General features: G+C 40.8%; 1 protein-coding gene across 3 annotated transcripts in view; it reads right to left on the reverse strand.

Annotated features, from left to right (window-relative positions):
- Positions 1-24,916, reverse strand: part of CDH19 (cadherin 19) — a 169,316-nt gene that overhangs the window by 96,591 nt on the left and 47,809 nt on the right. Inside the window, exon 1 of one of the 3 annotated variants that reach the window (XM_075921030.2) lies at positions 7,363-7,614. The exons of the other annotated variants lie outside the window; for them this stretch is intronic. The gene's annotated coding sequence lies outside the window, so the exon portion shown is untranslated. Of the gene's footprint in view, positions 1-7,362; positions 7,615-24,916 lie in introns of those variants that run through there. 3 annotated transcript variants of the gene reach the window in all.

The raw sequence follows: 24,916 nt of genomic DNA on the forward strand, positions 1-24,916 counted from the left end.
TCATTTTGCATTTTCTCTTATCTCCAGGATGAACTGCTTTATTTGCAGGGGAAAAACATATTGCCTTCAGCTTAATTTCCGGATGTGGGATTAAACCAAGGACACAAATGTAATTGGAAATGTCACTTAAAATCCCTGAGTGCAGTGATATTCTTTAAAATTCCATTATATTCTTGTGTCTGAATAGGGTATTGCTGGTTCAGGGAACTATTGCTAGAGAGAACCAGAAAATTTTCATGGAGAGAGAAGTAATGCTGTTACAAGACCTCTTGCCTCAGTTTACATAGTGGATGTTACAGCTGTGTTAATCACCTTATTGCTTAGTTGTTCTAGTCATACATTTTGTGTAATTAAAGTAATTCACATAAAAATAAATACAATATACTGGAAAGACTTGGGAAAATACTCAAAGCTTTTTCTATAAGTTATGAGACCTTGTCCAAGTATAAAAAGTTTCCTATCTGGGACAAAACTGCCACCACATTATTTCTAAGAATGAGCACTTTCTCACAAAAGTGGTCCCACTGACAATAACAGAATGACTTCGGTTACTAACTGCTGACAAATGTGAAAAAGGTCTCACATGCTGTCCCAATGGATGAGCATCTCAGGGTTCATGGAGCTTCCATTAAAGATATAGTTACTTGCAGCTTAGAATTACCACTCTCTGCTATCATATTTAACATACCTTTCCTACAATATTCCCTATTTTACATAGCTTTAGCTCAGGTTTGTGTTTTGTTTCCTCTTAAGCTTTCACGGGAATTTTTTTTCATAAAAGGATAACTGACTGATTAAAGATTGAGCTAACAAACTGAAGTACATGGTATTTTATACACAAAATTTTTTATCATATGCTATTCAGAGACTTTATTTACAACATTAGTATATTTCCCAAATGTATACATGAAAAGTTGAACCATCATCACAGTCTGTCTCCAAGTGACATTTCCAAATCTTTGTGTGTGTGTGTGTGTGTGTATATATATATATATATAAAGAAGATGATAACCAGTAGTTATATATCTATATCTATATATATCTCCTGTCTCTTTCTTCATGAAAATAGCCCTGCACGTCAGAAATCTAATGATCTTGGCTTTTGATTAAAGCAATTCAATTTATATGTTACATCTGTTGTTAGGGGGAAAACAAAAACACTCACCACATTTTCTTTATGTAGGACTGGTTATCATCTTCTTAATTTGTTTGCAACTCTTTCTGTTTTTCAGAGCTGTGCTATGGAGTATCATGAATGAAATTAACAATGCTATCTTGACTACCATTGGGGGTTACTATTAGAGCCCAAACATGACATTAGGTCTTCCACATGTGTGCCAGAATAAGAAATTTTAATCCTTAATTTAAAATACTATTGAGTATTCAACAGAAAGAAAGTATAAGAATCTAAAAGAAGCAGTAGCAGCAGAAATTCGGTCATTGAAGAAATGTTGGTACTTTAATTGACAATGTTTTCTATCTCCCTCAAGAGATGAGTCATTTTGTATAAAGAGATTGTGGCCATTTCTATTGCTTTAAACACTCTGGGAAAAGAGTTCAATTTTCTACAGGCCTAGAAGACATACTGTAGCTGAAGCAATTTCATAGTGTCAGAAGAAGTAAAATGAAAACTCTTCATCTTTCAACATTCAAAAGGTACTCTTTTTGCACTTTTGTGAATAACCATGTTAAAGTTTCTAGTAATTTTTTTTTAGGGATCGATTCTTTTACTACTGAATTCAGTATTGTTACTGCTTTCAACATGAATAGAACTGGGCCCTTAAATAACTTTACATAACTATACTTTTAGCTGAATTTTCCAAAGGTTTGAGGCATGCAGCTCCCACTAAACCTAACTGGAGTGCTGCCCGTACAAAAAAAAAAAAAAAAAAGTGAGCGCACACTCAAAAAATTTAATTCTTATTTAATCACATAGATATTTTAAGAAGTGCTCTGAAATAGAATGTGGTTTTACCACAAGCCCTGGATAAGGGGCAGCACAACTCTGGATTGAAACATAACATAATATCTGGTTCCCCCAGGCTTCAGGAGAAAAGGAATATCTACCAGCCCAGCATCTGGTGGAGATTCTTTCCCACCTTGCACATCTGTGATTGCTTGTGCATTGGGCGAAGATGAATCAAGTACCTGTTTTTTCCTAAACAATGAGCAGTGCTGTGGCACCTAAGAGACTAGCAAATATATTAGATCATGAGCTTTTGTAAGTAAAATCCACTTCATCAGATTCGTTGGAGTGGAAAATACAGAGTCCAGGGTATATATAACAGTGAAAGCAGTTACCTGTCAATTGTAGGACCAGTGTTAATTAAGCTAATTGAGTCAGGCTGGATGTGTCTCATTCATAGCATTTGATGTGGAAATGCAAATATCAAAGGTAAGGAAAATTGCCTTGAAGGGTATTAACCAGTTAATATCTTTATTCAGCCCCAACTTGATAGTGTCAAACTTGTAAATGAATTCCAGTTCAGCAGTCTAGCCTCTGTAATTGGATGATAAAATTCCTTTGTATAAGAATGGCTACTTTTAAATCCATGATTGAATGCCCTGGGAGGTTAAAATGTTCCTCTATGGGTTTATGTGTGTTAACCATGTCTGAGGTCTGATTTGTGTCCATTTATTCTTTGTCATAGAGACTGCCCAGTTTGGCCAATGGACATTCCAGAAGGGAACTGCTGGCACTTAATAACATCCATTGGTGGGTGTGCATTTGTGTGAGCTCCTGATGTTGTGGATTATGTGGTCAGGTCCTGTGATGGTGGTGTTTGCATAAATATGTGGACAGAGTTGGCAACAGGGTTTGTTGCAGGGGTTGGTTCTTGGGTGTGTGGATCTGTGATGTGGTATGTAAATCCCGGTAGGTTTTTGCTTCCGGTTGGGGGGGGGGGCGGGGGACTGTCTGCAGCGAAGGATTGTCCTGTCTTGAAAGATCTGTGAGAGTGAGGGATCATTTATACATCTCATCCTCAGCTTGGTTTCACTCAGAAAATGCCATGTGACACACCTCTTTGACAAGCTTTTTGTTAAATTTGTTTCTGATATCTAAACAATTTGGCTACATCTACACTGGCACCCTTTTTCGGAAATGCTTAAAACGGAACAGTTTTCCGTTATAAGTATTTCCGGAAAAAGCGCATCTACATTGGCAGGATGCTTTTCCAGAAAAGCACTTTTTCCGGAAAAGCGTCCGTGGCCAATGTAGATGTGCTTTTCCGCAAAAAAGCCCCGATCGTCATTTTCGCGATCGGGGCTTTTTTGCGGAAAAGACTACTGTGCTGTCTACACTGGCCCTTTTCTGGAACAGTTTTTCCAGAAAAGGACTTTTGCCCGAACGGGAGCAGCATAGTTTTTCCGGAAAAACAATGACAATTTTACATTAGATCGTCATTGCTTTTCCGGAAAAGCAAGCGGCCAGTGTAGACAGCTGGCAAGTTATTCCGGAAAAGCGGCTGCTTTTCCAAAATAAGTGGCCAGTATAGACACAGCCTTTCAGTAATTTGAAGACTCAGTTGGAAGGGGCATAGCTGCGGGCTCTCCCAAGCAGCCCTCAGCTACACGCAGAGTATGCCGCAACACACCTAGGCAGCCTTCAGTGTTGTCTGGAGCGCATTGCGCAGGGCTCCATCATCAATTTAAAGAGCCCTTTTGACTCTCCATGCCCTGGGGCAGTTGCCCTCTTCCCCAACCCTCCCTCTTCAGTCCAGCTATGGACTCATCATTCTATTATTTTTTTAAGATGAGAAGGGACCATTTGGATGATATAATCTGCAGAACACAGATCAAAAAACTCCGTACAAGAATTTCCCCTTGCAGCCCATAACTTCTGTTTCAAATATAGCATCTCTTTTATAAAGAGTTTGCGCCTTGGCTTAAATACTGCAATTGATAGAGAATCTACCACACCTTTAGATAAACTGTTCCAACAATTAATTACCTTCACATTTTTCAATCTCCTTTCTGTAATTTGGCTGTGTAGAAAGGTGGGCTGGCACCCTATGCTATACTTGGGAAATTTTGTTGCTTACTGTCTAGAGCATGTAAAGATGGCTGATATGATTATGGGTGCTACACAATGCCTGAAAGGAATAAATAAAATAAATCTATACAAACTATATGACTGAGGATAAAAGGTTAGAGTGCTCTTTTTTTTACTTTTAGTGTTGTTACTCATTTTTAAAACAGTTGTAGAAACAAAATGTTCAGTTGAAATGACCAGGAAGAATCTAACTTCAAGGTAAAAGGATGAAACAATTGTTATGTTAGTTACCCAGAATAGCAGGAGGTGAGTTGTTCTTTAAGGAATTAGGAAACAATGAATCACAGTAGATTTAATGGAAGAATTTTAACCTTGCTACAACTGAATTATTCTAATATTAAATGCAAAGGGCCAACACTTTTTTCATACTGAAGTCAAATATTATGTTGCTATTAAATTTAATGGGAATTGGATTTGGCTCATAGCATGTAATAATTCCATACCATACACAAAACCGATTGTCTGGGACTAGGTATAGTACAATTGGAATAGTCACAAAATGCTGGGACTGATGTGGAACAAGTTCTACTGCACATGTAGAAATGGAGATTTTCTGTGACATATAACTGCCAGATCTGCATGGTCTTTTGGAGGGACAGAATGAATTCTTCTTGTTTCAACGCTACCCCTTGCAAATTTCAAATTTCTGTTTCAAAGCACGTAGACAGTAGATAGGTTTACAAAGCTTCTTTTATTGCACCAATCACATTATTGATAATGGATAAACACTTTCTGATCAAACATAATAACATACATTAAACCTGAACTCAAGGCAGAGACTATACATGGAAAATATCTCAGCTTAAATAGTTCAAATGTATCAAAAATACAAACAGATGAAAAAACAGTGTTAAAATGAAAAGTGATAGACAATCATAACTATAAGCATCAATCCAGCTCCATCTATTAAACACAACATATATTTACTTGTTATTGAATAGAAGTGTATATCAAGATTTATTGATCGTAGTCAATATTTATCACTCAGGTCAATAAATTATAAGTAGCCCCTACAATAGGAAGTTGCTATTTTGAGATAATTCTGAATGCCCTAAGCATTGGTCTGTGCAGATATGAAATCAACTAGACAATTAACCCATCATAAGATGGGTTTTTTAGGTCTCTCCTCCATGTCAGTCTTCTCTCCTGAGCCTCTGGTCTCTTGCTCCGTGTCTCTTTCTCTTTCTCTCCTCCTTCTTCCTCCCCCTCTCTCTCTCGGCTCTCCTCCGCCTTCTGCCTCTCTCTCTGTCTCTCTCTTTCTCTTCTTCCCGTCCTGCCTCTCACTCTCTCTCCACTCTCCTCTGTCTCCGTCGGGGATGCACGCTCGTCCAGGCCCCGCCTCCTGGCTGTGTACGTCACCACCCTACCCCCCTTAACCTCCTGCCATGGTGCTCGGCTGACTTCTGCGCCAGTCAGCCAGCCCGCCACAGGGGAGCAAGCAGAGCAAGTGGCCGTTTGGGCTCCCCTGCGGTGGCCCAGATGAGTGGCGCAGAAGTCAGCCGAGTGCCATGGTAGGAGGTGAAGGGGGGGCGGGGCGGTGACATACATGGCCAGTCTCGCCCCTTGCTGTGTACGTCACCACCCCGCCTCCTTTGCCTCCCGCTGTGGTGCTCGGCTGACTTCTGCACTGGTCAGCTGGGCTGCCGTGGGGGCACAAGCAGATGTTTGGACCCCGTGCTTTCCATGCAGGACGGGGGTGCTGCATGGGGATCCTGGTGCCCAAACGGCCACTTGCGCTGCTTGCTCCCCCACAGCGGCTTGGCTGATCGGTGCAGAAGTCAGCCGAGCACCACAGCAGGAGGTGAAATACATTAGGCAACAGTGCCTCCCAGAGGGAACAGCCAGCATTTCAGGCAACTGTGCCGCCCAGAGGGAACAGCCAGCATTTCAGGCAACAGTGCCCCCCCCAGAGGGAACAGCCAGTATTTCAGCATTACAGACTCTCAGACACTGGGCTACTATATATATGATACTAGCATTTCATATAATATTTCAAATAGCTAAAATAGTTAAATTATAGTTCTAATAGTAATTCAAATTTACTGATTTTTTCAGCATATTCTATTATGTATGGTTCTCCTCAGTGTATTTTGATACCCCAAGTGATATTAAACAATTTCCACTTTTCCCTTAATTAAAATTGTTTCCCTGCGTGGATTTCATTGTCCACGAGTTGGTCATAAGTCTGAGGAATTAATTAATGTTAGAAGAGGCAATAAAAACATCTCTAGAAACATATCTGCATTACATTATGTGCTTTGGTTCAATCACAACAGAGATATGCCAAACTTTTTAAAATACACTACATAATTGGTTAATTCTACAAACTAGTTTCTGAATTTAGTTATACTAGTGTGAATCCTAAATTATTTCACCGAAACTAAATCTGTTTCAGTGCATCTGAGCATTATTTCAAGAGTGGTAACATAAAAGTCCTATCAGCCATATCCGTTGTAAAATGATGGCTACAGTACATTGATACACATTTGGCACTGAAATTATGTATTTTCAACTATTAAATATCTTTTTTTAATTTTTTTTAGTTCAGTCTAATTTCAAAAAAGTGGTTTAACATAAAAGTTACCCTCCCCCACCACACACACATACGCCAATATTCTTAGAAATTTTACTTCTGTGGCTAATAGCAAGCTTATATAGGAAAACTTTGAATATATTTATGGTTCACTGCACTAATGTTTGAAAAATCTTGTTTTTCTGGTGAGCACCATTTTACACCTGAGAGCTAATAAAAGCACAGAAATATCTTTCTGTAGTCTGAAAGGCATTTTTATTTTGGTTATAGGATTATAAAGTGAAATATGAGTAAATATGTGCATGTACAGCATAGAAACTAAAAAGTTTATTATTGCTACAATAAGATGTTGACTTGTGGATCAGTGAACACTTTTAGGTGTTTCTGCAAGACACCAGGAGGCTTTTCTCTTAGCTCTATATTGTCATCTATGGAGTAGATGATGTTGTTTTAAACTTGTCAGGGGAGGATGTCATGCGGGAACACAGATTGATAATCAGCAGGAGAATTCTAACCTGCAAGGTATATGACACTAATGTAGTAAATTACTCCATCAGGTGAATCCAAGTAAATAATATTAAGCTTTTACAATTACAAGATTTTGAGTAAATTTTGAGAAACCTCTACAGAAGCAGAGCCCTGAGTTACTGAAGGGTTTTTATGGGGCTTCTGATTTTGCTTTTCTAGGTCTTTAAAATGTATACTAGAGGCACCAAGTTAAACATTTTGTATTTGAGTGGTACAAATAATGAAGAAAAAAATATCACCAACTTACCTGTGAGATCTCCAGGTCCTCCTAGCCTTAAAGAAATGGGTAGTATAAAATCAGATTAAATATCTGATGAAGAAATGGAAGTTCTTTTTTAACTTCTCAGCCTCCTCAGAAAATTGTTTGTTACAGCTTCCTGCCAGTAAAAGACACTTGTGCTTTTTGTTTTGAAAACTCACACTATGTCACTGCTTACTGCTTGTTATTTTCAGTGTCCAGAGTAAAACTCTGAACACGGGCACTTTTGTGCAAAACATCATAAGGCCCTTCCGAAGTTCACTGAGAATCCAGAATTAAAATGCAGAAGGCTCCAGCAAGCTAAATACAAGCTTATTTTTTTATATTTTCTAGTGGAAAAATAAAGTACTTATTGGCATGTAACTGAAGTGGTGAGAAGGTAATTCATCTTACTTTAGAGTATTTTGTAAGTGAAAGAAACATACTCTCTGTTGAGAGGGAAAGGGATGCAAATAGTACATTTAGAGCAGTCACAAAAATTATATAAAAGAGGGGAGGATTTCAGCTGTCTGTTTTTTGCTCTCCAACAATGACTTTATTGAAACTTTTCTTTTTTTCTGAACTGAAATAGTACTGTGAGAAATAGGATCCTTACTATAGCTTTATGTATTGCCTCATATTTTCTGATACTTTATTAAATAAAGTACATTTTATCTTCTTAACTAATGAAGCTAAGCAAAAGAGTTGGCAGTGATGGTGTATTTTAACAACCCAGTCATGGTAGAGTAGTCTACCTAAACAAGTTCTTGTACTGCACTGGAGATACCTTTTTTATTATATGCAAAGGAGAATGTGTTTTAAATTTGATTCTAACAAATAGGAGGAAAGGGTTGAGACTGTAATGGTACAACTACTCTACACAGTTTTTTCAGAATAAGCTATTCTGGAATAGTTATTCCAATATAGCTTATTTTGAAATAGCATGTCTAAACTACAGGAAAGGCTCAAAATTAGTCCGAGGCAGGTTTCGCTAATGTAGTTGTGCTATCTCGATTTAGAGCCCCAGGAGGAATAACTTAGAATGGCCCTGGTGAGGGGATATTTCAAAATAGTAGAAGTGGAGTGTCTACACACACCTTATTTCAAAATAGCTATTTCAGAATAGGCATCATTCCTTGTGGAATGAGGTTTACAGATTTTGGAATAAGTTGTCCATTACTTTGAAATCATTTTGAAATAATGAAATTGCTGTGTAAATGCTCGCATAGTTATTTCAGCATCACAGTCATTATTCTGAAATAACTTTGCTGTGTAGACACACCCCAAGGGTGGAAGGCAGCTTGGGTGAAAGTGTTCAAAAATGATAGTATTAATGATACTAAGGAATGGTAAAGGGAAAAACAACAGAATACAGACAATAGACTTCATAGAGACAGACTTTTGTAAACTCGAGGTACATCTATACGGCAGGGCTAAAGTAAAATTTAGCTGTGCAACTTGAGCTATGTCAATTGCATAGCTGAAGTTGAAATAACGTAATTTGACTTTTGGTGCTATTTACACAGCAGGAAGTAAAAGAAAGAACACTCTTCCTTCAACTTCCCTTACTCCTCATAAAATAAGTGAGAAGTCCTCCAGCTCAACATTATTTCAAAATAAAGTCTGGCAGTGTAGACATGTACTATGTTATTCTGGAATAATGTCGGCTATTCCAAAACAACACTGCTGTGTAGATGTATCTTCAGAGTTGGTGAGATTCTTTGTGAATCAAGTCTAAGGAAAAAAGTTCAAGTGCGTTGGCAGATTTTTTTTAAGACATATTATTATGGAATGAAATGAAAACTGGGTCAAATTATGAAGGATGAACATAAAGAAACCCACACCATAAGCATACAGGGAAAAAATCAGAAAGTCCAAGAAACAAAATGAGATTAATCTAGCTAGGTCAAACTAAGGATGTAAAAGGTAACAAGAAAACATTTTACAAATACATTAGAATCAAAGGTTAGGTCTAGACTACAATCCTTTGTCAGAAAAAGCTATGCAAATTGTGCTCTGCAATTTGCGTAGCTTTTTCCAATTGCTTTTCTGGAAGAGGCTTTTCCACCATTTGGCCCAGTCTAGATGGGGCCAAATGGCAGAAAAGCTTCCTCTTTTGGTGAAGCCCTTGTCCCTCATAGTATGAAGTATGCAGAGCTCCCCGAAAGAGCATGTTTGCTCTTCTGCAAAAAAAGTGGAAGAGCGATCACGTTCCTTGGACATGGCGGAATTTTTCTAGCTACTTCCGGTATCCCGGAAAGCCCCCACAGTGTAGACATACCCAAAGAGATGACTAGGGTTAGGCTAAACCATTTAGTATGAAGTGACAAAGATGATAACAGAAAACAGCAGTGATCAAAGTAATAAATGCCTTTTTTATTTCAGTTTTCGTTAAAAAGCTTAGCAGTGATTAGTTCAATGAACATCAGTGTAAAGTGGGTAGAATATGAAGCTAAATAGGGAAGGAACAAATTACAAATGTTTTAGACTAGATGTCTTCAACTTGGCAGCACCTAATTAAATGCTTCCTAGAATGCTTAAGGACCTGGCTGAAGAGATCTCTAAGCCATTACCAATTATCTCTGAGAAATTGTGGCAGACAGGAGAGATCTCAGAGAACTGGAAAAGGGCAAATATATTACCTATCTATAGAAAGGGGAATAAGGACAACCCAAAGAATAATAGACGAGTCAGCTTAATTTTGGTACCCATAAACATAACAGAGCAAATAATCAATCAATCAATTTGTAAGCACCTAGAAGATAATGAAGGTGGTAAGTAACAGTCAACATGGATTTGTCAAGACCAAATCACGTCAAACCAACCTAATATCCTTCTTTGATAAGGGTAAGAAGCCTTGTGGGGAATCAATAGTTGTGATATAACTTGACTTTAGAAAAGCTTTTGAGACTTTTACACTTGATCTTCTCATACACAAAATAGGAAAATATAGCCTAGATGAACATACAATAATATGAGTGCATATTGAAAAATTGTACTCAGAGTAGTGATCAATGATTCACAATCAAGGTCATTGTGTCCTGTTCTATTGAACAGGTTCGACGGGGACAGGTGAGCAAAGCCCACAGGTAAGTGCTGAATGTGCGGGACTGGGAGATGGGTTGGAAATGGGGGGGACTACGGCCTATAATGGCAAGGAGAAAGGAGGGTCAGGGCACAACAGGGAGGCAAGATCAAATCAGTATCTTAGATGCCTATATACAAATGCAAGAAGTATGGGTAATAAGCAGGAGGAACTGGAATTGCTAACCAATAAATACAACTATGATATCATTGGTATTACAGAAACCTGGTGGGATGGGACGCATGATTGGAATGTTGGTATGGAAGGGTACGGCTTGCTCAGGAAGGACAGACAGGGAAAAAAGGGAGGAGGGGTTGCCTTGTATATTAAAAATGTATACACTTGGACTGAAGTGGAGATGAACGTAGGAGATAGCTGTGTAGAGAGTCTCTGGGTTAAGCTAAAAGGGGTAAAAAACGAGGGTGATATCATGCTAGGAGTCTACTACAGGCCACCTAGCCATGTGGAAGAGGTGGATGAGGCCTTTTTTAAACAATTAACAAAACTATCCAAAGCCCAAGATTTGGTGGTGATGGGGGACTTCAACTATCCAGACATATGTTGGGAAACTAACACAGCGAGGCACAGGCTATCCAATAAGTTTCTGGACTGCATTGGAGACAACTTTCTGTTTCAGAAGGTTGAAAAAGCTACCAGAGGAGAAGCTGTTCTGGATTTGGTTTTAACAAATAGGGAGGAACTAGTTGAGAACTTGAAAGTGGAAGACAGTATAGGGGACAGTGATCACGAAATAATAGAGTTCATGATCTTAAGGAAAGGTAGAAAGGAGACCAGCACAATTGAGGTAATGGATTTCAGGAAGGCAGATTTTGATAAGCTCAGAGAACTTGTAGGTAAGGTCCCATGGGAAGCAAGACTGAAGGGAAAAACAACTGAGGAGAGTTGGAAGTATTTCAAAGGGACGTTGTTAAGGGCCCAAAAGCAAACAATTCCGCTGTGTAGGAAAGATAGAAAATGGCAAAAGACCAACTTGGCTTAACAAGGAGATCTTGCACGATCTCAAAATAAAAAAGGAGTCATATAAAAAATGGAAACTAGGACAACTAACAAAGGATGAATATAGGCAAGCAACACGGGAATGCAGGGGCAAGATTAGAAAGGCAAAGGCACAAAATGAGATCAAACTAGCTACAGGCATAAAGGGAAACAAGAAGACCTTTTATAAATACATTAAAAGCAAGAGGAAGACCAAGGACAGGGTAGGCCCACTGCTTAGTGAGGAGGGAGAAGCAGTAACAGGAAACTTGGAAATGGCAGAGATGCTCAATGACTTCTTTGTTTCGGTCTTCACGGAGAAGTCTGGAGGTGTGCCTAACGTAGTGAATACAAGCAGAGAGAGGGTAAGTTTAGAAGATAGGATACACAAAGAACAAGTTAAAAATCACTTAGGAAAGTTAGATGTCAGCAAGTCACCAGGTCCTGATGAAATGCATCCCAGGATACTCAAGGAGCTGATAGAGGAGGTATCTGAGCCTTTAGCTATGATTTTTGAAAAATCATGGCAAACAGGGGAGATTCCAGAAGACTGGAAAAGGGCAAATATTGTGCCCATCTATAAAAAGGGGAATAAGAACAACCCAGGAAACTACAGACCGGTCAGTTTAACGTCTGTCCCAGGGAAGATAATGGAGCAGGTAATTAAGGAAATCCTATGCAAACACTTGGAAGGTAATAAAGTGATAGGGAATAGCCAGCATGGGTTTGTGAAGAACAAGTCATGCCAAACTAATCTGATAGCTTTCTTTGATAGGATAATGAGCCTTGTGGATAAGGGAGAAGCGGTGGATGTCATATACCTAGACTTTAGTAAGGCATTTGATACGGTCTCGCATGAGAGTCTTATAAACTAGGCAAATATAACTTAGATAGGGCCACGATAAGGTGGGTGCATAATTGGCTGGATAACCGTAGTCAGAGAGTTGTTGTTAACGGTTCTAAATCCTGCTGGAAAGGGATAACAAGTGGAGTTCCTCAAGGCTCTGTTTTGGGACCCGTACTGTTCAATATCTTCATCAATGATGTAGATATTGGGATAGAGAGTACGCTTATTAAGTTTGCAGATGATACCAAACTGGGTGGGGTTGCAACTTCTTTGGAGGATAGGGACATAATTCAAAATGACCTTAGCAAGTTAGAGAAATGGTCAGAGGTAAACAGAATGAGGTTTAATAAAGAGAAATGCAAAATGTTCCACTTAGGAAGGAACAATCAGTTCCATACATACAAGATGGGAAGCGACTGTCTAGGAAGGAGCATGGTGGAAAGGGATCTAGGGGTCATAGTGGACCACAAGTTGAATATGAGTCAACAGTGTGATGCTGTTGCAAAAAAAGCAAATATGATTCTAGGTTGTATCAACAGGTGTGTTGTAAGCAAAACTCGTGAAGTCATTCTGCCGCTCTACTCTGCACTAGTTAGGCCTCAGCTGGAGTACTGTGTCCAGTTCTGGGCGCCACATTTCAAGAAAGATGTGGAGAAATTGGAAAGGGTACAGAGAAGAGCGACAAGAATGATTAAAGGTTTAGAGAACATGACCTATGAAGCCAGGCTTCATGAACTGGGCTTGTTTAGTTTGGAAAAAAGAAGATTAAGGGGGGACATGATAGCGGTTTTCAAATATCTAAAAGGGTGTCACAAGGAGGAAGGAGAAAATGTGTTCCTCTTGGTTTCTGAGGACAGGACAAGGAGTAATGGGCTTAAAGTGCAGCAAGGGAGGTTTAGATTGGACATTAGGAAAAAATTCCTAACTGTCAGGGTGGTCAAATAATGGAATAAATTGCCAAGGCAGGTAGTGGAATCTCCCTCTCTGGAGATATTTAAGAACAGGTTAAATAGACATCTGTCAGGGATGGTGTTGACGGAGCTTGGTCCTGCCTTGAGGGTGGGGGGCTGGACTCAATGACCTCTTGAGGTCCCTTCCAGTCATATTATTCTATGATTCTATGAATACCTGCCTCAATTATTTGAATAATTACAGAATATAGTCATCGAGGCAGCGCCCGTTAAGATGCAAATGAAGCTCGGGATATTTAAATCCCGGGCTTCATTTGCAACTTCGGTTGCCTACATTAACCACCCTAGTTCGAACTAGGGTGGTAGTGTAAACACACCCTTATAAAGAAGAGGTTGAGAAATTGTATTTAACCACTGAGGACAGAAGTATAAGTAATGTTTTTAAACCTGCAGCATTGGAAATAAAGGTTAAATATTAGGCAAAACTTCCTTATTATTAAGCATTATAACCAATTGCCTAAAAAGATTATGGAATGTCAGTCATCGTAAGTTTTAAGGAAGGGTTAGACAAACAACTGGAATAGATGTTCTAGATAATACTTAGTCCATTCTCAGTGTAGAGAACTCAACAATATGACCTCTCATGATCCCCTCCTGTGCTATAGTTCCCATGATTGTCTTGTTTCACCCATGTAATTATTAATGGGCCATGTCACGGGGTGTCCCACCCTGACCTGCTCGGCCCTGGGGGTCGGGCTGTACACTCCCAGGCCCGGAGGCCTAGTTCAGCACAAACACAGGCCCAGAGGCCTAGTCCAAGGTCAACACAGGCCCTGAGGCCTAGTCCATCACAAACGCAGGCTCAGAGGCCTAGTTTGCACTCTGGGTAGATGGGGTAGGGAGGTCCGGCCCTCCCTCTCCACCGGACCCCATCCTAGGGCCCTATGAGTGGTGGGTGGTTACCACCACTGGCTTGGCGGGGAGTTTTCCCTAAATGCACTGCATTTTATGTTTACTGCAAATTATGTTCTAGTGTTACCTCTCTGATGAATTCATCTAGCAATATTAGTAGTAGTGGTGTGGTGTACAAACCCCATATTGCAGAAAAAGGGGTTAAGGAGCAGCTATGGCCTAGCTGGTGCTGCTGTGCTATAATTGCAGAGTCAGTACAAGATGAAGGTGGGGTTCAAAAAGAGAAGCAGAGCCCCTAAGAGAAGGCAGACGGGGGAAGGAAGCAGACCTCTCCTCTGAGCTCTGAGGAAGTACTGCCCTGGAATTCTTATTGCCTGAGACATGGCGACACAAACCTGATAAAGCTTGCAGAGGTGAGACTAGTGACTGAATGTAAAAGTCAGAACATTTCCTACTGGCTCTTTAATTTGCTGTGGGGAAAAAAGTGGACATAGTCATGAAGTGATTAGGGAGGCAGATGCTTAGCACCTCAAGGTGCAGAATTTAGCTGCCCTCAGCAGGGCCCAGGATCAAAGCCCAGTGTGGATGAGCCTTGGCCTTTCCTACCAGCTCCAAATGATGGGACAATAATAATAGCCTTTACCTCATTGTAGATCTCAGCAGGGAAAGACCTTGAGGGTATGTCTACAAAGCAGTGTACTCAGACTCAAGCCTAACCCCACCTTATGTCTATATACTAAGACTACATCTATACTGAGGCCTCTTGCGCAAGAACTGTTTTGCACAAGAGTTCTTGTGCAAAAGGTCTTCTACAAGAGAACATCCACACTGCCATGTGCTTTTGCACAAGAGTGTCCATGGCAGTGTGGACGCTCTCTTGTGCAAGAAAGCTCTGATGGCCATTTTAGCCATAGGGCTTTCTTGCACAGGAAATTCATGTTGCCTGTCTACACTGGCCTCTTGTGGAAGAGCTCTTGCACAAGAGGGCTTATTCCTCATGAGGAAAGGAATAACTCTTCCGGAAGAAGCCCTGTTTCCTGACACTGTATTGTAAGGCCATGACTACACTGCAGGCTTTTTGCGCAAGAACAGTTGTTCTTACGCAAAAGCTTGCAGATCATCTACATTGCACACGTGTTCTTGTTCAAGTAAATTTACTGTAAAGCGTTGGAAAACAGGGCTTCTTGCGCAAGAGTTATTCTTCTCTCTATGAGGAATAAGCCCTCTTGTGCAACAGCTCTTCCATAAGAAGGCTTTGTGGACGGGCAACAGGGGTTTCTTGCAACAGAAACCTCTATGGCTAAAATGGCCATCTCAGCTTTCTTGTGCAAGAGAGTGTCCACACTGCCATGGTCACTCTTGTGCAAAAGCACATCTCTTTCACAAAAGCACATGGCAGTGTGGATGCACTCTTGTACAAGAATTTTTGCACAAGAACTCTTGCCCAAAACAGTTCTTGTGCAAGAAGCCTACAGTGTAGACACAGCCAAAATTTACTTGCACAAGAACATGCGTACAGTGTAGATGCTCCACAAGTTATTGCGTGCAAGAACAACTGTTCTTGCACAAAAAGCCTGCAGTGTAGACGTAGCCCAAGTATTTTAACTCAGGGCTTGGACTTTGGATCCTAGTACCCTGGAAGTGTGGAAGGTCTTAGCCCATGTTAAGCTGGAACCTAAGGTCTGAGCCCCTTTGCTTTCCTTTATGCACACAGACCCAGCTTGACTATGACTCTAGCCATCCTCTGGATATTTCCCAGAGTTCCCAGTGGCAGAGGAGCAGAATTGCAGGCAGCCAGCACAGCTGGCTGGCAGCACCATTACTGCCTAGCTGATCACACTCTCCATGCCTTTTCCTGCTTTGGGTTTCTCCCTGCTGCTGTGCAGAGCTTGCATGGAGCAGGGAACAATGGTGACAGCTGAGTGTCAACTGAGGATATTGAGGGTCATTCCCTCTTGCCCCTATTAGGCTGATCAAGGAGCCCTGTCACTCCTCTTTCCTACATGACAGCTATTCAGTGGCCACTGTGCTCTCTGGTCCTTGCCCCTGAATCTACCCTCCCTCTTGGGGAAGCATGTGCAGTAGCCCTTGGGTTCTCAGGGAGATAAGTTGGAGTCAGCCCCCAAAACTTCCCCCACAGGATTCTATAGTGGCAACTCTGGCTCCTCCTCACTCTCAGAAAGTTTGGGGCTTGACACCCTGTCAGTACACAGAACTCCGGTGGGAAGGGGGTGCCAGACAACAGACCGGGGATCAAACAGCTGCCCCATTGGAAGGGGAAATATCCAAAATGTTAGGGATCATCCCTCCATTGGCTATGCTGAGCCAGAGGCTCTGCTGCTCCTCCTTTTCCTGTGAGGCAGCCTCTTAGTCCATGCCTTGCTCTGTGGTCCTCCTCATCTCTCTGGGGCTGTGTGCAGTCAACCCAGCCAGCATGCCCTTTGAGGGTGGTGAGCAGGAGCTGACCCTATAGCTTTCCTGAAGCCACCCAGAGAACTCTTATCAATGTCTTCTGGGGTGTGGCAGAGACAGGAAGAAAAGATCTCCATGGGACTCTGGAGCACTTCGTTGCTCTACAGCCAGCAGGCAGCTAGGGAGGAGAGCAACAGTGTTTTTCCTCAGAAATCTACATTTTATATCAAACTTCCAAACAGACAAAAATAAATAAAAAAATAAACCACACAAAACCCAACTTCATTCAATATCCCATTGTAAAAATGAAGAATTTGCAAACTTTCATTAAAGTAGTTTGACAGCCCTGCAGCATGATGTCCTCATTCTCCTCAGACCAGGTGCACACGTGCATTTTCCTGCCATGTGACTCAGCCTAGAGGTGGAGAGCCCAGTTCTCTGAGTAGATGGTAGTTCAGTATAACACCTTGTCAGACTACACTCATGCTACTGAGGTAGCCAACAGATGAGCTAATCATGTAGTTTATGTACTCGGGCGCTCCTCACAGGCACTGTCACCATTAGGAGACATGGTGAGCAATAGAGTTTTCCCACAATGCAAGACATTTGTAGAGCTAGAGTGTTGACACTGGGTGAGGTGTAAGGTGCTAGCTTCTCTGAGATAGGGTTACTTTGACTCAGGTCCATGCACTGCAGTGTACATACCAGAGCCCTAGTTTCAAGCACAGGTCAGAAAATCCTTAACCTATGGTTAAAATGCAGTATGGCTGTTCAAGTCCATGGTTTCCTGACATGGGTCAGCTGACTCAAGTGCCACCAATGTTAGGCTTACATTGTGTTGTAGACAATCCTGAATGTGCAAGGGCCTAGATGTCCAGTCCACAAGATGCAAGCCTTGAAGCCTGTGTGGCTACTGAAATGCTTCTCTGTGATTGGCTTATCTTTTGCATACTTTCAAAGGAGCGTACTAGAACATGTGACCTAGCCAGGGAAGAGAGGGATTGAGCCATAAAAAGAAGAGACCCTACAAGACAGGATATAGCTGTAAAGGAGGGATTCATCACGAGTGATATAACTTACTGTACCCTCGCCTGACTACTAAGAAACACCAATGGTGAATGTTCCTCTTTACAGTGGACTTCAGAAAAATCTGTACCCATTCCTTGCCCCTTATGTAGAGGTTTCACCATAGTGAAGGGCCTAGAATGATCAAGCAAGAGGGGGGGGGGGGGAATGTGGGAATTCCTGGCATCCCAAAAGAGGAATTAGACAATCTTTTTCTCCCTTCAGGGCAAAAAATGTGATTTGAAGCCTTATTATTTTTCTTCTTTCCTTGTTTGTTTAAAATTGTTCTTCTAAAGTAAAGAATGGTCTGATTATACAGAGAGAGGCTTAAATGTTATTTCAGTGATGGATACGCTTTGTGCTGGGCCTTTGTTCAGAGCTGAATTTTACACACTGAGCATAAGAACCTAGAAACTAGAGCTGAGTATGAAAAAGAGCGAATATAGCGCCAGAAAAAAAACTTTTAGAAAGATGTATAGATCTTAGAGAAGGTGAAAAAATAAATCACAAGTGCAGCATGGTCATTAGAATAGCTTCCAGGGAGGTGGAGGGGAAGGGAGAAGATAATCACTTTGTAAAACAACAGAACATTTTGGCAAGCGATTAATGGAAACTAATCAAATGGCTTCCAAGTTGCCATATTGGTGGCAAATTGATGTGTTTTATGGGAGTACTCTATAAATGGGCTCTGTCTCCAGATATGCAATTAATTAGCTAATAGACAAGGTGCCAGTAGATGGCACCTTGGAATATGTTAGCATCTGTCCTGGATTTTGAGCAGGGCTAATAGAATGGGAAGGCAGTGTACCCTGGAATTGGCTTCTTGTGTGTATCTCTTTACATGGTGCTTTTATCAATGTGCAGTTTATCATTTTTCAAAATTGTACAGTGTTAATGAACAGCACTAGAGAAGATTATCCCGGGAGTTTCATTCTGAAGGTAGGGCTATAATCTGATGACTTTTCAGCTCATACCTACAGTATATATAAACCTACTTATTTATTTAACCTACAGTTTGTAAAAAATATAAGAAATTGAAAATTAGTTAAAATACTAAAGTAATATTCAGTGCAGGTTCACACCTCAGATATTGCATTCTGTGGCCACAGTGACAAGCTATAAGAACTAATTCAGGCTAGAGGAGCAACCTGTGCTCCTCAAGGATTGGGTGGGAGAGGGTCCTACATACTAGCCACTGGGTTCTAGCAGAAGTAGTGGGAAGACACATTACATGCTCTTTAAGGGCTGTATAGTGGATGCCTTCCGCTGGCTTCCTGAAGATGTTAGGCCTAACCCAAAGTCCAACTAAGTCAACAAGAATAGCCTCCTCTTTTGCAAACTGTTGTTCAGCAATTGTGTTTTGGATTATGGACATTTTGCTTATCTGAGATACACCATCCAGTGCAATCTATGTCAGTCATTATATCAGCATCACACCTCTCATTGTATACCTTTTTTGCCTTTGTGTTAGTAATGGCATCCACACAGTCAAATCCTACCTCCCCAATGAAAGCAACAAGTATTAGCAATTAATCCAAAACTCTTGAGCTGATCAATTACTTCAGCCAAGAGATGTGCATACAATGTGCAATATCAATATGAAATAAAACGACCATCCCATTTCCTCATATCTATAAGATGATTACTTTAAGTAGCCACCACATGCTGTAACATCCCTTGTGACAATTGTACCCCTTCCCTCAGTAGTCTTGGCAATCAGTTTCATTATCTGTGTTTCTAATATTGTTCTTTAATCATATTTTTCTGTGTTTTGGTTTTTTACCCCTTCATCTTTGACTTTGTATTTCCATATTGTGGAATCTTTCTTGAATGGTGACAGGAACTTAATGAATCATGGCAAAAACCAATTACTTTGGAAAAGGTGCAGACTTAGTAAATGTGTGAAAATTATGTGGAAATGTGTGGCCTTCTTACTGAAAAGAAACTGAACACTGTAGTAATGTAATCATACCTTTCTAAAGGTGATTTTTTTCCTTTTTCCTAAATAATACAATCTGTATTCCTAATATGGAGTGAATTGTGTCAAACAAGGACACATTTAAACTGTCACTTTTTCCATTCATTGGAAAAACTTAAACAATGAATAGTCTTGCAGCACCTTAGTCACTAACTAAAAATGTGGATGGTACCATGAGCTTTCGTGATCACAACACACTTCTTAAATGAACCTAAAGAAGGTGGTTGTGCCCGTGAAAGCTCATGATACCATCCACATTTTTTGTTAGTCTCAAAGGTGCTGCAAGACTATTTGGTTTTTTAAAAGTTTTTCCAGTTTTACAGACTAACATGGCTACCCCTCTGAAACTTTTTTCCATTCATTACACAGACTAAAACTCAGAGGAATGTGCTCGGGGCAAGAGAATCTTCTAGAGAATCCCCTCTTAGAGGAAATCCTCCTCCATTGTATTCTGCCAAGGAATAACCCCTCTTTGGAATATGTCATAATGCCCATTTAGAACCCCCATGTATCTTAAAAGAAACATCAGAGATCAGTATATTTATTCTCTGCCACAAAAGTTCTTGCTCGTGGTTGTTCCACTGATTCCTAGTAGTATTGAGCCATGCTGCCAGGAACTTCCTTTGGCTGCAGCTGCACCCAGATCTTTCCTTAAATAGATATCCTCAGTATTGAGTTGCTTATTATTTTGGACCTATTGTAGTTTTATTTTCTTCCCAAGGGAAGTTAGTTGAAACTTCCCACAGTGAGTTAGTTGAAACTGGATTTATTTGATTTTACAAAAATTAGTTTAGTGTGGTAATTAGTTGTAGTGTGATTAATCCCGGTCATATTTGAAAGCTGAGTTTTTGTTTCGTTTTTATCCAGAAGTTGTATTTTTTCAGTTGCTGTGTAATTTTACCTGGTTCAAATGGACAACAAGCAAAGAAAATAAAGGTTGAGTTAAACTTGTTTCCCCCATCAGAAACATGGAGTGTGGGGTTATTTCAATGGAAAAAGTGATCTCTTTCACTCTTTGGCTATGTCTACATTGGCTCCTTCTCTGGAAGAGGCATGTTAATTTCCAGCTTCAGAATAGGGAAATCCGCAGGGGATTTAAATATCCCCCGCGGGATTTAAATAAACATGGCCGCCGCTTTTTTTCCGGCTTGGGGAAAAGCTGGAAAAAGTGTCTAGACTGGCGCGATCCTCCGGAATAAAGCCCTTTTCCGGAGGATCTCTTATTTCTACTTCAAGGAATAAGAGATCCTCCGGAAAAGGGCTTTATTCCGGAGGATCGCGCCAGTCTAGATGCTTTTTTCCAGCTTTTCCTCAAGCTGGAAAAAAATCGGCGGCCATGTTTATTTAAATCCAGCAGGGGATATTTAAATCCCCTGCGGATTTCCCTATTCTGAAGCTGGAAATTAACATTCCTCTTCCGGAGAAGGGGCCAATGTAGACGTAGCCTTTTCAGAATTAAGCTGTGTCCTACACTTGGAACTGGGAAGTGGACTCCTACCTTGCGTAGACATCTTTTAGTTTTCATTGAACTAACATGATAAAAACAGTAGCATAGCTGGGGTAGCATGGGCAGCAGCAACCAGTGACACAGGCTACATATGAGAAATACACAGCCATGAGGTCCAGGTGTGCTCATACTCAGCTCATGTTGATTTTACCACTGCATGGACCACATCTGCTACAGTACTATTTTTATCATCCTAGCCCGATGAGAACTATTGTATGTCTGCTTCATCTGAGAATCACACCCCCATCTCTAAGGGTAGATGTACATTTACAGCCAAGGTAATTAGCAGAGGCGGGAATAAGACGTGTCCAACAGAGGTTGTAAGCACTGAAAAAAGAGTTTACAGAGTAAGCATCATTTTAGATGTAATTTTCTAGGTCCCCCCCCCACTTAATTTCCTACTGCCTTTTGCTCGTTGTTATTTTGCAAGAAAATGCAGACCTGGCCTGAGTCCTTACCTCCAGAAGAGGGGATGCAGTTGGAAATCCTGAGTGGCAAGAGGCACTATTCTCCAGAGCTGAATTAGGCACCTGACTCTTTCTGAGATGCAGGATGTAGGCGACATCCCTCTCCCCAGAGTTTCCTACTGACTAGGTTAAATATCTCCCTATTTGATGTAATCAAAACCCTCTCTAGACTACAGGGTTTTGTCGACAAAAGTGGACTTTCGTCAACAAAACTATATCTGCCTCTACACTGACACTGAGTTCTGTCAACATAACATTGACAGAACTCAGCAGTTTTGTCGACGGCTGTAAACCTCATTCTACGAGGAATAACGCCTTTTGTCGACAGAGTTCTGTTGACAGAAGGTGTTATTGCATCGACACTGTCCTTTGCATCTACACTCTCATGTCAACAAAGTGGCTTGCTTTGTCGACAGAACTGGATGTTGTCTAGACACTCTTTGTCAACAGAAGCTTTGTCGACAGTATCTGTTGACAAAACTTCTGTCAACAAAAGCCTGTAGTCTAGATGTACCCGACTTCTTAGGCTCCTTATTCTTTGTATACTCTGTAGAAGGAACCTGGATCACTGCAGATTCCATTGGGAGCACAGCACCTACATGCTAAGTATGGCGACACTAAGTTTAAGTTGCCTTTGTGGGTCTAACCTCTCATAATCAACTGGATTTAAGCTTTTGAATCCTGGCTTTACCATCATAATAATAATCAATAGTAATATTTTCATGAATGGATTTTTCATCCTGATGAATTTCATTGCAGGGATCATTATTAAAGAATTAGCATTTGCCAAAGTTTATCACTAAATTAACCTGAAATATAGCAGGTGTGCCCCGTGCTTACAATAGATTTAGAAATAAATGATACTTCATATATCACTTAGTAATAGCTGTTAACAAATGCTGCCATTTGAGCAATGAACAATATAGTCCAGATTCTCAGGTGGTGAATTATTGATCTAGCTCCTTGATTTCAGTACAAAGTATGCTGCTTTAAGCGGAGGATCTTGAAATAAATGTGTGTATAGTACAACTGAGAGGCAGGAACCTTAAAGACTGCAGAAATAGATGACCACTGGACCTGAAAGGGAACATTCTATGACACACCCAAGTGAGATGGGGTTTGTAATAATAAATAATAATCCACATCACCTGCATAATGTTTTGCCTTTACAAAACATTATATAGTCATGAACTATTTATTGTCAGTCCAAAGCAGATAAGACTTTGGCTTTAAAGATAGCATTCTGTTTTCTGGAATGTGAATGACAGGAGATTGTTAAGTGGCTTTTTGCCAGTAAGTGAAGAACAGCAAAGAAACAGAAGAAGAGACAGAGAGGAAAAAAAGAGAACCATATTCAGTCTCTGCATTAGGCAGAACTCAAGCCAAAAATGAATGAGCATAGACTGTGGCAAGGCAGTAGGAACAGTGCGTGGGGTGCCTATATTAAATTAGCAGCAGACGGTGAATCATTCCAAGAATAAACCAGATGGAGAAGTTGCAACTGGGTCATTTTGGCTACTAGCCAGCTGGAGAACCAGCTAGCGTGGCAGCCAGGAGTGAAGGAAACCATGTAGAAGCAAGACAGCAAGGTCCCAATCAGATTAAGAGCTAGCTAGCCCAGCAGCAAGGTCACTTCTGTCTTGGGAGCCAGCCAACTAACCACCAGCCAGATGGAGAACCAGCAAATGCAACAGCCAGTCTGCTCAATTCCACAGTCAGTGAGTCTACTTTGCAAACAGCAAGGTCAACCGATTTCAAATATTGAAGATGCCAGAAATGAAAAGATGGCTATTATTGTTCTTAAGCCGATCTACTCCAAAATGTCTGAATAGGTATCTAGTTAGATCAATACAGTGTAGTGCTATAGAGACATTAGATTGTGGTGGTTAGAGCAGGAAATTAGATATCAGGAGCTCTATTGCCTATTCTTCCAATGACTCACTATTCGGCCTTTTTCGGGTTCCTTCTCTGTCTTATGACTCCTGAACTGTAAAAGAAGGGTAATAATATTTACTCAATCTGTAAGGTACTGTGAGAATCTCAGCTAAGATTCTTTATGGGCTCAATCCAAAGCCTGAAATCACTGGAAGTCAGCCTGTGTAACTGAAAAGCATTACAGTAATACGTAACTTTACACTGTAGTTATGTTCCTGAAAAATGCTACTTTAAGTAAAATGATATTGAGCAAATCCAATTTCCCAATAAGAATAAATGTAAATGAAGCTTAGGTTCCAGAAAAAAACATTTCAATAGATAAAAGACAGAATATTCATATGCAGTATGAGGTTTTAAACAATTTAAAGTAAATAATCTAATGCTGTACATAGTAATGATTGTGGAGCTTGGTTGAGGTGGTGGAGTCATGGAATCGAATATTTCCCAGGGAATATCTAGCTACTAAATGATGAACTAGCACTTGGCTGAGCACTCAAGGGTTAACATGTTGCCAATGTAGCCGCACACTCCAGAAGACAGTATGGACTCATAGGAAGGTGGAAACACACTGGTCACATAGAAATGGCTGTCACCACCTCCCTGTGGAAACTGAACATGGTGTATTGCTGGCATATTACACCATTGCTGGAGTGCACCACTCTCTCTTCTGGACTGTGCATGCACAGCTGCCCAGGCACCAACTTTCCAAAGTGCCAAGTGATGTGTGTGTGTGTGTATTTGAGAAAGAGAGTCAGACAAAGATGTCCATTGTTCCTTTAAGTATGCTGATCCCATTTCAAGTACACTGACCTTTTAAGTAGATTAGCTACTAGTTCCTCTCTGAACTTAGTGACTTCTAGCTTCTTTTCTGTTATATTCTTCTTGATGGGGCATGCAGTGGGGCACCCAATGTGCGGAGGGGAAGGGGGGACATCAGCATCCCTCTCCTGCACGTCAAGCAGGAGGCTTCTGAGAGCATCTCCAGGACAGAGAGCAGGAACATCATGGCAGTGGGGGGAAGAGAAGCTGAACTACTGCTGGGTAGCTGCCCAGCCGCATCCCTTACAGGCAGAACCCTGCAAATCCATGGCTATTCACTTTATATCCATGGGTATTTGCGGATATGGATATCCACAGATCATTTTAGCAGATGCGGATGCAGATACAAATGTTGTATTCCTGCAGAACTCTACTTATAGGGAACTTAGCTGATAGGGGGCTTCCAAGCTCCCATGAGGACAGGTTGATTTTTCCAAAGACCTTGCACGTAGTGGACAAAGCAGGCAGCCAAATGGCATTGTCAGGGAACATTGCACAACTTTAAATGAGCATGTGCTTTTATAGATAAGCAATGTAACCATGATATGATATTAACCAGGATGACATTAAGGGTATGTCTATACTACAGGGTTTTATCGACAAAAGTGGACTTTTGTCAACAAAACTAT

Source organism: Pelodiscus sinensis, chromosome 2 (genome assembly GCF_052426305.1).
Source record: "Pelodiscus sinensis isolate ZL-2025 chromosome 2, ASM5242630v1, whole genome shotgun sequence".
Lineage (NCBI taxonomy): Eukaryota > Metazoa > Chordata > Testudines > Trionychidae > Pelodiscus > Pelodiscus sinensis.